Here is a 12,488-nt window from a genome sequence, read left to right as displayed (position 1 = left end):
CATATATTTTCAAAACCATACAGGAAATACTTTTAAAATTTAACATGGAAACTGAATCTGCTGAATTTGAATATAATGAATATCATAAACATAAATGGGATCAAATTGCTTCCATGCCCTGAAATGGGAAAATTGTAAATCTGTTAGAACATATATCCCTGGTAATAAATTGTGACATTCTTATTGTGGAAAACCAGGAGTGCTTGCAAAGTACTTGTGCTCTAAGATTGCCTCAGTAGCCAAAATAAAATAGAATATTACTAAGGAATTTGGCACTGAAACCAAAGCTATGATGGTTTAAGGGGAAAATAGGATAATTAAATTGTTCATTTGAAGACTATAATGATAAGATATGAATCATATATTCCAGATAAAGATTCTGGCAAGGCTATGCCTCCATGAATGCCTCCTAAAAACAACCCCAACGTTGTAAAATCTGAGAAGCTGCCTAAGCTAGTGTTGTACACAAGAAAATAATTTTACAGCTGATTGTTTAAACACTGCTTAGCATAATGTGACATTACTTCAGTTAATCAACCCCTTATGAACACTCAGCCCTCTCTGATGCCTGGTATTCCAAAACACACTTTTTTTTCCTTTTGTATCTGAGCATCCATTTCTAACTTCTAGTAATCATTTCTTAAGATGCTCACCCATGTCAGGACCAGCTTGATTCCCTCACCTCACAGAACACCTGCTCCCAGCCTGGGTCATTGGCACCCAGGTATTGTGCATAGCCTGAATGCTTTCTCACGTCTAGGAAGCTACCTCTGGCCATTTGGACATGCAAACATGCACTTACTCTACTAAATAGTGGTAATACAGAGAAACATGCTTTGGTGGCTACAGTTGTTCCAACTTGGCTGCTCATGGTTCCACTGGATCAGCGACAAAACACCACAGCTTTTTAATGGTCAGACCCCTGGGACTTTCATCAGCCAACACCCTATTTATTCAGAGGTCTTAGGTATCCTCTGAGACCCTCCAACAAACACTGCTGCTTTATGCATCTAGTGCCTTTGTTCCACTTGGATTGGAGAGCACAGTCCATATAGTCTCCTTTCCCTCTTTTTATTCAAAAATAGCTAGGGTGAAAATCTTTTAAACTACAGAAACCAGAAGTATATGTCTAAGTGTTAATTTCAACTTAAGTTTGACAACCAGTACTTAATGTGATCTGTGTACCTTTAAAGCAATAAAATTGAGATCTATCATTCCTTTACTTATTCACTTGTTACGTTGGCATTTATATAACAGCTATTTGATACCAGCCACAGTGTAGATGCTAGGAGTAGAGATATAAATGTAACACAATCTTACATACAAAGGAACCATAGAAATCTAACATTGCGATGCAAAACACACCTATTATACATAGTGCACACACACACACAGAGTTTTATTCAATGTCAGAAGAAGGAATGGTTAATTCCCTCTAGAGATGTAGAAGAAGATTCATGGAAGTTGTTATAGTTGAGTTTGGTCTTGAAGGTTTAGAAAATTTTCCCCAAAGAAGAGCTGGCTACATGAGAATAATCATAACAAACATAAATAATGCATAATATAGATAACTGTCTGGGTTTGAATTTTGACTCTCATTTCTAAAACTAAACTCTTTTTGTTTTCTTATTTGTAAAAATGGAGATAATAATACTTCCTTTATGGGCTAGTTGGAAAGATTGAAAGTGGACAGCAGAATAAAAAACAATGCACAATACATAGTAAATGGTCAATGAGGTAGCTGCTAATACTGCTGTTATCACTTTTATGCTTATTAATAGGTTGTGTTTGGGAAAATGATGAAAGGCCATGTGGTATAGATACAATGAAAGCGCATCATAGTGAGTGAAGATGGTAGATTTGGGGAAAGATAGATTGTGACTCCACATGAAAGGCCTTGTATGTCATTCTAAGGATTCTGAACTTGATATCATCAACAAAGTGGAAGCATGGGTAGCTCTAGTATTTAGACAAACACCTGCTAAGAGACTTGAAGTGCACAGAAACCTGCATGATAGGAGGGCCATTGGTCTCCTTAGCACTTTTCTAGGGTGTGAGGCAGGGAGGCATTTTGTCATCCCTGGGACTACTGAGGGGGACAGATGATGGTAGTTTGCCAGGGCTGCAGGCAATAAGGGGGTACATTGCACAGAACTTTCCTTAAAACAATAAACATCAGTTTATCACCAGGCAATGTCAGTGATAATCTGCACTCCCCTGCTGGGCAAGCCAGCCCGTGGTATGCCATGACGTGGAAGTCTGTTTTGTGAAATTTGAGAAGGATTAAGGAGCACCCAGAAGCTGGGTATGCTGGTCATACTTCCTGATGCTTAGGCATGAGTTAATTCAGGAGCCAAAAACAGGCCTGAGGAACAAACGCCAAATATAAAGTCTGACTAGGTCTAAGAAGGTGGAAGATTTTGGGGCATTGCCCAGGGAAAATAGGTCAAAGGGGGGAAAGCTCATCAGGAGGATCCTAAGAAAAAAGAGACCAAATGACAGAGTAGAGGGCAGTGAAGAGGAAGATAGGGACTCAGAAAATACAGACAGAAGCAGGGAGGCTGCAAATCATAAGTCTTCTTGTACCCACAGCAACCTCATCACTGGTAGGTCCAGTACCATTCCAGAAAGGTCCAATCCAGTGCATTTCAGGGCCACAGAATCAGCATAACTTTGTCAGAAATGCAAATTATTGGCTTCCATTCCAGACTAACTCTGGGGTGAGGCCCAGGAATCTGGGTTTTAACCATCCCTCCAGGTGATCCAAGTGCGTACTAAAAGTTGAAATCACAGCCGTGCAGATCCATGGAGCAACTCCCTAAACAGCACTGTGACCCCTGGGTTGTTGATATCATATTCTGATGCCTCACTAGTGTTGGTGACATTGCATATTAATGATTGCCAGTAATCACAAGACTAATAGATTAGTTCCTTGGCTCAATCAATGGTTCTCAATAGGAGTGGAGGGGGGTTTATCCCCCATTGGGTATTTAGTGATATCTGGAGACATTTGTGGTCATCATATGGCAAGAAGGCATTACTGGCATCTGGCAAGCACTGGCAATGGGCACTGCTGAAACCTACAAAGCTCAAGGCAGAGCTTCTCAACAAAGAATGATACAACCCAAAGTGTAACAGAGCTGAGGTGGAGAAACCCCGGTTAACCTTACAGAAAAAGGTTTCTTTAGGACCCCCATTAAGTTGGGGGAAGGAGGGAAAACAGGGTAAGGGAAGTCGGCATCCAGACTGGTGTCTTTGAACACAAATCCCCACTGGTGCAGTGAGGAATGTTTACTGATAGGTGACTGCCTCTGTTTATTGTTGGTCGGTAAAGGAAGTAGGAGCTTTATGACCCCAACCAGGAACTGCCGGCTTTGTTTGCTCTCCCTCTCTTGAGCTTGTCTGTCTGTATATTGTTTCTACCCTGACTTCATTCTTTGATTCCAAAGCAGTCAGGCCAGTCCTGATCTGGATCTCAAGGTTTAAGTACTGGCTGCCCAGCCATGACTTAGACGGAGAGATGGAGGCAAGCTCTGGAAACAGGGGTTGGGGGCTGGCCTTGTTGAAATGCTGAAGCCCCTATAGCAGAGTGCTTAATGTGTCTCCCACCCAAATGCTCCCTCTTTAAATTGGGAGAAGCCAGCAGGAAGGAACGACTGGAATCCCCCTGCAGAGTGGAGCTAGTCAGGACTGGGTCTGAAACGTGGGTGTGCCCCAGGGACCCCCTCTCACTGGCACATTGCTGGGCCCACCAAGGCAACTCGTTGAGTGAATTCTGCTAGAATCGGAGGCAGGACTCAGGTTTGATTGTAGGGTACAGGAACACGAAGCAGACGGACCGATGGAGACTGGAAGTGTGCCTCCACAGAAAATGTGAACTCAGATGGAAAGAACAAGCAAGGGCCACAATGGCCACAGACATTTGGCTTGTCTGCTTTTGGTGTAATTTGGGGAAGCTTGTCTGCTGTGCTGTTCAATGAAGCTCGATGCTGGAGCAGGCTGTGAAAAACTCTTGGCATCTTCTTGCACTACAATCTTTACAGCCCTCCTGTTTTCACCAGAGTCCTCTGCTCGATGACTCTGTAGCACACTCCAGTAGCCAAATGGAGTACAGGGCCGTCTTAATTTTAAAGGAAATCCTACCTATCTAAAGCCTTGACCGTGCTTTGGGTTAGGTCTGGGATCTGGATCTGCCTGGGTTCGGCTCCCCAGCATCTCTCATCAACACCAATGGAGCTCAGCCATCTGAAGACTCCCCAGGAGAACCGGACCCATGCTTGGAAGCTCACTTCCTAAAAGACGCCCAGGGAGGGGAGCCAGCGAGCAGCCCTCACATGGAAACACCTTCCAAGCAGCACGGCAGGAGTCTCTATTTAAACAGGTGACCTTGCAGAGAGAGAGGCTCCAGATCCCATTACCGACTGCCGGGCTCAGAGGCAGATTTGTTTTTATGAGCTCTCAAGGCACACATTGGGGCCGGGCGTAAATATGGAGAGAACTTGCTGAGATCTTGCTCCTTCACCGCAACATGTAAAGAAAAGAAAAGTATGCAGAGGCTTTTGAGAATTAGCATCTAACGGCAAATGGCCAGCGAGCAAAGTAGTCATCACTCAATCAAAGCTTTCCATTTACTTTATCTAGGGGGATGGAAATGAGTATCGGAGATTTCAGCCCTCGTGCTTCCTTCAGGGAATGGTGGAAAGAGGAAAACAGCTGCTGGTATATAAAGCAATTCAAGGGTCAGATACTACTCTGCCCAGCGGTGCTGACATCACTTAACTCTCCCCAGGAGAGGAGCGCTGGCGTCACTGGCTGGGCTGGCCAGCCACAGGCCTGAAGATGGCTCGGCCACAGCACCTACAGGGTCAACAACTGCAAGGAAGCACTGACATGAAGACCCAAAACCTTTGTTTTTATTGGCTTTTCAGGGACTTTTCTTTTTCTATTTATGAAAGCACAACACAACCAGTAAGTTAAAATGTGAATGTAAGTTTCAAACTTTGCATAGTCATTAGGCTAATCATTAGTCATTTGTGGTTGACAAGAAGGGTTATAATTTGACACCTGGCAAAAATCAAGCAGATTTTAGAGAACTGAGGGCTGGGAAATGAGATGGAAAAAACACCCTCCTTTTCCGTAGGAGGTCCCATGAAGCAACATTGGCAAAACCTCTTTTCTCTCCATAGCCGTGAATTACTCGTGATTCAGGGCTGCGTTTCTCCATCTCCAACTGCTGGACCCCCACCCCACCCCCACCCTCCAGACTTGCAAGCACCAGCCAAAGAATCCTGCTCAGAAGGTTCCCAGAAGTGAACCTCTGGGAGCTAAAAGAGATAAATAACTTCTCAACCTGATGCTTAGGCAACAAGAGACCACCAGAAAGTTTCAGCGTCGATTCTGAAAATATTTTCTGAAACATCATGGAGTCATGGGAGAAAGGAATTTCCGAATGACAGGATCCTTAGTTCCTAAGTTCTCTATAAAATTCCAGATTTTCTTCTGTCCACCATCTATGGCCATTTTCCTTTGTGTGATGAGATCAAAATATTGAACCCTGAGTTTGTGCTTTCTGACCCTCGACCTCTCACAGGTGTTCTGGCTCATTTCCTGAGAGTTATGTTTGATTTGGGAACGCTTCCCTCTTTTCTCCCATTCCCCTGTTACAGTTTGAAACCTGGAACACCCGCATGCAAAACCCTGACTCTCCCCCTGTGCTGCCCCAAAAACACTCTTCAATGTTCTCTCAGAACTTGGCAAGCATCTGGACAGGGACAGTTTTCTCACACTCTGGGAAATCAAAATATTAAACAATAGCTCGTTTCCAACTCTTCAACTGAGGATACACTTCAGGGTCATTTCTTTCTCCCCCTTCTATTCAACCTAACAGTTTCTCTACTATAGAAATAAAAGGAAACCAAATAAATGATCTACTTAAGTTTTCAGCACATAACAAGGAAATAAAACATGCTAATTTGAGATTCCTTAGGGTCAAACATCAGCAGAAATATTCTAAGACTATTTCTTCAGAAGTAGTGGTTAACATTTTCTGAATGAATCTTTCCCTCTCCTCTCTTTCTCAGATTCAGAAGACTAGAAATGATAACTTTTAAAAGTCATGCAGTATTCTTGTTTTTGTGTTGCAAAGGGTTTAGTCGCATCTTGGGACACCAGCATGCCGCATCAGAGCACTAGTTCAAGTCCTGGCTGCTGCACTCTGGATCCACCTCCCTACTAATGTGCCTGGTAAGGCAGCAGGTAATGACCCAAGTACTTGGGCCCCTACCACCCATGTGAAGGACCCAGATGGAGTTCTGGGCTCCTAGCTTCAGCCTGGCCAATCCCCAGCTGTTGCAGCCTACTGGGGAGTGAACCCATGTCTGCCTCTATCTCTCTGTTATTCTCTGCTTTTCAAATAAATAAATCAATAAATCTTAAAAAAAAAAAAAAAAAAAAAAACAAAAAAAACTAGAGCTCTGGTTAACACTACAGCTCTACTAATCCTGGCTGTTTTTTAAAAAGAAAATAAAAAACCTAAAGATGTCCAACAAATCCTGATAAAAATATTTCTACAGGCTGGCGCTGCGGCTCACTTGGCTAATCCTCCACCTGTGGCACTGGCACCCCGGGTTCTAGTCCCGGATGGGGTGCCGGATTCTGTCCCGGTTGCTCCTCTTCCAGTCCAGCTCTCTGCTGTGGCCTGGGAGGGCAGTGGAGGATGGCCCAAGTGCTTGGGCCCTGCACCTGCATGGGAGACCAGGAGGAAGCACCTGGCTCCTGGCTTCGGATCGGCACAGCACTGGCTGCAGCAGCCATTGGAGGGTGAACCAACAGAAAAGGAAGACCTTTCTCTCTGTCTCTGTCTCTCAGTGTCTAACTCTGCCTGTCCAAAAAACAAACAAACAAACAAACAAACAAAAAACCAACAATATTTCTACACCATGTGATTCCATAAAAGGACAATCTACTGGGCTAACAGCAGATCTAATTTGATGAAAACAACAAACTATACTTATTCCATCTAACATTATTAATTAAAAGTAAATAAATAACTCATTACATGAGTTGGTGCTTGTAAAAATAAGATAACTATGTGCACTGAAAACATTTCTTTAAGGAACATCCAGGCCAACCCCATGAGGCCCACTTGTCATAGCATCAGGCCCACCAATCCATGCACCACTCTGGAGAGTTAGGCTTCTCCCAATCTACAGGTGTGTGTGAGGTGGTATGGGGGTCATTTGTGCATTAGATTAGAGGAAAGAGGTTTTTATATTAGCTAAGGGGCTGGCGCTGTGACTCACTTGGTTAATTCTCCGCCTGTGGTGCCAGCATCCCATATGTGCGCTGGGTTCTAGTCCTGGTTGTTCCTCTTCCAGTCCAGCTCTCTGCTGTGGCCTGGGAGGGCAGTGGAGGATGGCCCAAGTGCTTGGTCCCCTGCATCCGCATGGGAGACCGGGAAGAAGCACCTGGCTCCTGGCTTCGGATCAGCACAGCGCCAGCCGTAGCAGCCATTTGGGGAGTGAACCAATAGAAGGAAGACCTTTCTCTCTGTCTCTCTCTCTGTCTACAACCCTACCTGTCAAATAAATTAAAAAAAAATTAGCTAAAAGGGGGTAGGACTGAGGGAGGCTCAGCTACCTTGGGTCTAGATGACAAACTCAGGTATCAGAATTAGTAAGGAATACCTGGCACAAAATTCTTGGAAAACTCACTGGCATGAAGTGTATTTGTGAGTATAAAGTTTAAATCTGTGGCATCAAACTATAAACCACAAATTGAACATTGAAAAAAACATGCTTTATGCTTTATAAAATGTCTACATTATGTTGTCAAAGAAATACCCAGAAAAATCTGTGAACTGAACCTGTGTAAAGCCCAGCTCACAATTAGAGCAAAGCACATTTAGTATTTCTGTATTTCATTTTTCCAAATGTATAATTTGAAAATATACATGATTGTGCCCATTTATTATATTTTTAAATTTACTTGAAAGGCAGAGAGAGAGAGAGAACAAGAGACACAGAAAGAAATATCTTCCATCTTCTGGTTCACTCCACAAATGCCTACAGAGCCCGGAGCCACGAACTCTATCGGGGTCTTCAGGACCCAAGTACCAGAACCATCATCTGCCACCTCCCAGGATACATTACAAGGGAGCTGCACTGGAAGCAGAGGAGCCCAGACTCAGTCACTCCGATGCCGGATGAGGGCATCCCAAGCAGTGGCTTCATCTGCTATACAACAAGGCCTGCCCAGGGTTCCATTTTTAAACAATGATCTTCATTTACCAAGTACTTATGAGCAATTACCCTTTACTCCTGCAACACTCCTGCAGACACTGCCAAGGTACATCAGTAAAGAACAGAAGGCAAGTCTACATGCCAGCAGAGATGGACAACCAGGTTATGTGTACACAAATAAATGTCCTTGATGAGATCAGAAGACTGAAAGATAAACAAGGCAATGAGAAAGAAAGGCACACGGGAGACCACTGGAGATGAGGCCAGGGAAGGCTCTGTAAGCACATGACAGCTGAGCTGAGGTATGAAGATGGAGAAGGAGCCAATCATTGAAGGAAGAAGGGACACCCGGTGCTCAGGTCTTGACACAGGAGACAGCTTGGAATGCACAAGGAGGAGAGAAATCCCACTGCTGGGTTGTACCAAAATCACTCTATTTTTACACACTGAAAACATTGCTGTGGGAATCTAGAATGTCCAATTGGAAGAACCCTCTGAGATCATTTCAGGGAAAACCTTGAATTTCCAGGTGAGGAGTCAGGGTCTGGAGCAGCTCCCCGTGGACTCCCCCAGCTGGGGCCGAATGCAGGTCTCCTGTCTTCAGCGCATGCATCTTCCTGTGTGATCTGTGGCATCTCTGAGTTGATTTGTGTTAGTCACATTTCCCCCTGTCTAAACACTGTCCACCAGGGAGCATGTCTGCTAACCTCTCCTTCCTGAGTGTCAGTGGGTCAGAATTCTAACCAGTTCTCAATTTAGAACATCTAGAAAAAAATCAATCATTTTTCTTATGTGTACTTGCTATTTTTCAGAGTAAGATACAAACACAGAGATAAATTCTGAAGCCCATTTTTTTCTCTTAGCAGTACTGAATTGGATCTGATAGTGAGAAATTTACCACAATGTGTTGTGTTTGTTCCTAAAAGAGAAATGCATGTCCAGGATATATTTTGATGACCCCAATTGATGATATTCAGTTTAAATCTGGATGTTTTCTGCTTTAACAGGGAAGTATGTAATATATTAGGCACTCACAAAAGTTTCACTAGAGAAAAATATTATTCAATAACCCCCAAATGGGAAAATTTTATCCTAAGAACTTGGCCCAGACTACGCAGAGTTGCGTCCAGCTCTATTTATCATCTTACAAACTTCTTCATTATGTCAAAATGAAATCTCAGCTGTGCCCTGACTGCAAAGCAAAGGTAGTATGGGCTATTTTAGCCATCTCAACAAAAATATTTTGAGAGTTAACTGATTTTCCAAAAATGTTAATCACTTTTATTCATTTTTGTTCAAGTTTCACAGTTACCATATAACATTATCAGCCTCAAATTTATATTTGTCTAAAGACATTTATGACTTTCTCCTTGATTCCCAAAACGGAAAAACAACCTTCTAGAACATCCATAATAGCCATAGTTTTTAGCTGTGCTAGAATCCTAACAATTTAGCCTTCATTAGGCTTGGTCCCCACTATAGTTCAATTCAAAAGCAGATCTTCCCTGGGGATTGCCCGAATGTCTAAGGGTCAGTCGATACATCTTTCTCTTCTTGGGCAGCCTCTTTTTTCAACACTTTCAGGTTTTCTGGCAACTGTAAGGGCCCAAGTAATTATCCCAGTGTTTTTTCCTTGACACATGCCTTTTGAGGAACACTTCAGCTCTTCTGAGACAAGCATCTGCTCCTTATGAAGACGGAGAAGGAGCATACACCTCCGAAAGACATACTTCTTTTGCTGATGGTGGAACTGTTTAGAGCTCAACTAGAAATCTTTTAGCATAACTATGATAACAAAATAAGCAACAAACACTGAATTTTTGTTTTACTTCTTGAATTTGGAGCTAGAGGTTCTCTCTGCCCTTGAACAGATACTGAAAATGGACTTGGTAGGAGTTCCAAGTTCTCCTCACCCCCTTCCGCAGACACCTGCCATTAAAATAGAAGATGATCGGAGAAAAGCTTGCGACTGCACAATAAATATTAGGTAAATGTCCCATTTGCTTCGACTTCATAATAATACCAAATAAATTGATTTTATTCTTAGATTTTAGTCATATTAGGTTACAATGACTCCAGACTGGAATCTAGGCTACAGCTTAGGCAAAATATTTCATTATATGGGAACCTATGACAGGCATTGGCTAAATAAGTAGGTTCATAAAATTGCTGGAAATTTAAAAGCAGTTGGGGCAAAACTTTGGATGGGAACTGGGAAAGGGAACAGAGGAAATAATTTTTTGGCGGATATTCATTTTAAAAGTAATTTCCTTTCCCATGACAGAGATAAGAAAACCATTTAAGAATTATTTAGTTTTCAGCTTAAAAAAAAAAAGGTGTCTGGAGAGCACCACGGGTAGGCATGGAGAACGCAGGGCTGCTTGTCCTTCTCATCCTCTGCTGGGATGGGCACAGGATGAAGAAGGAAAGTCTTTGTGGGTGAGCAGGAAAGAGAAGTGAGAAGTTGCAAAGCAGCACACACCTTTCCTTATTCCTTTAGTAATACAATCTCCTAAGACCGTGTAATTAGGTGAGAAATAATAACAGCTGTACCATAGACCAACCCTATGTCTGTATTTTTAAAATGTAAACAAAACACAAATTAAGGAGAGATTAAATACAAAGGATCCATCATGTGAGTCATGGAAAGAGCAAGCTCCTCTGGGGAGTGCTTTTAAAAGAACCCCATTTACAAAATAAATAAATAAATAAATTTAGAAACAACATTTCAAGATTATAAAGTGAGTTACAGCTGATTTAACATAATGGAACTCTGCTATTTTATGTGTAAAAAACTGACTGGACTTTGAAACAAGAAAAGATGTTCTCCTTGTTAATAAAAGTCGAAGACAATTTTAGTCCAGGACAGCACAATTATTCTGCATAGATCTTTGGGACCAATCCTACTGCCCCTGCCTCGACTCCACCACACCCCACCCCAGGGCCTTGGAGTAACAGGTTTTTCAGTGTCCTGGGCCATAGGAGAAATGATTACACGTCCAGTAGCAGCAAATGTTGATGTGCATGAGTGTTCCTTAGAGATAAGGGAGCCAGAGCAACCAACCCAAGTCCAGGGCCTAGGTGATATTCAGTGGCAGGAACCTCCAAAATGTGAGGAATGTAGACAGGCAAGATTTTCTTCTGTGGACCCTTCTGAACTTTCCAGGGGTTGGATGTAGCCCTTGCTATCTCAAAGACAGGCAGAATACTGTCAAAGTAAAAATACCAGAATACTCATGAAATCTGTAGCGGGGACAGAGCTTCTCATCTGCAAACCCTCTGCCTTTCCCCCAGGAAATGCCACGTTCTGTAACAGTGCATGACACGGGATTGTTTTTTCTGAGTCTCAGGTCATGCTTAGGCTATATTAGTCATTGAACAAATGTGCAACTTCTACAGTTTACCACAAAGTCATAGGCAATAATGAAGTTACTTTGCAAAATCAGCACTCAGATGAGAGCAAATGGCGTTTGAATTCACATTTATTGATTTAACATTGCAGTCCTACAGGTGCCAAGTTGAGCATAGCTAAGTGACACAACTGTATCTTCTGAACATCGAGTATTACCCATCTCATATACTGCATTTGATTGTTAATAAATAAATCTTTACTAATGCTTGCATAGAAAATGCAAGTACTAGGTGGGTATCCACCACCTAGTACTATCTTGTTTTTGCTCAGTTGCTATAAAAGGACATTTTAGCTCATTCAAACAAATCCCAGAGAAAACCTACTATCATACAATGTCAAAAGCAAAGCTGAAACTATATTCAAAATGTATTCAAACTACTATAACCATTTCATACCATTATATGTTGCCATGGATTGATTTAGGACAAAATCCCAATAAAAATATGGTTTATAAAAATGTGGTTCTATTCCTTGTTTGCTTTACTTCATACATATTCTATCCATGGTTAGAAACAAGCCACGACAGTGGTCTAGCCCTGAATTTCTATCTATGGAGAGAAATCAGGCATAACCATGGTCTAACCCTGAATGTGATCTCAATGTTTTATACCACGGGATAATCATTAACATATGGAAATAACCCTCCCAGCTGCTCTGTTATTTTTTTTTTTTTTTAGTTTTCTAGTCTTTACTGCCTCCATTCCATAACCCATCCTAAACTCTTCCTGCTGTTCTGTCCCCCATTTGAAAAGGATTCCTTTTTTTCCCCCAAAGAAAGGATGTGTTGGGAAAATGATCTTTCATTCCTTGTTTCTACCCCACTGTTCCATTGGCCC

The 12,488-nt window shown here is 42.3% G+C and overlaps 1 protein-coding gene across 2 annotated transcripts in view; it reads right to left on the bottom strand.

The window, feature by feature from the left end:
- Positions 1-12,488, bottom strand: part of SLC25A21 (solute carrier family 25 member 21) — a 557,570-nt gene that overhangs the window by 206,889 nt on the left and 338,193 nt on the right. The window lies entirely within an intron of this gene.

Source organism: Oryctolagus cuniculus, chromosome 12 (genome assembly GCF_964237555.1).
Source record: "Oryctolagus cuniculus chromosome 12, mOryCun1.1, whole genome shotgun sequence".
NCBI lineage: Eukaryota > Metazoa > Chordata > Mammalia > Lagomorpha > Leporidae > Oryctolagus > Oryctolagus cuniculus.
Note: the sequence above shows the minus strand (reverse complement) of the source record. Positions and strands in the feature narration are given on the sequence as shown.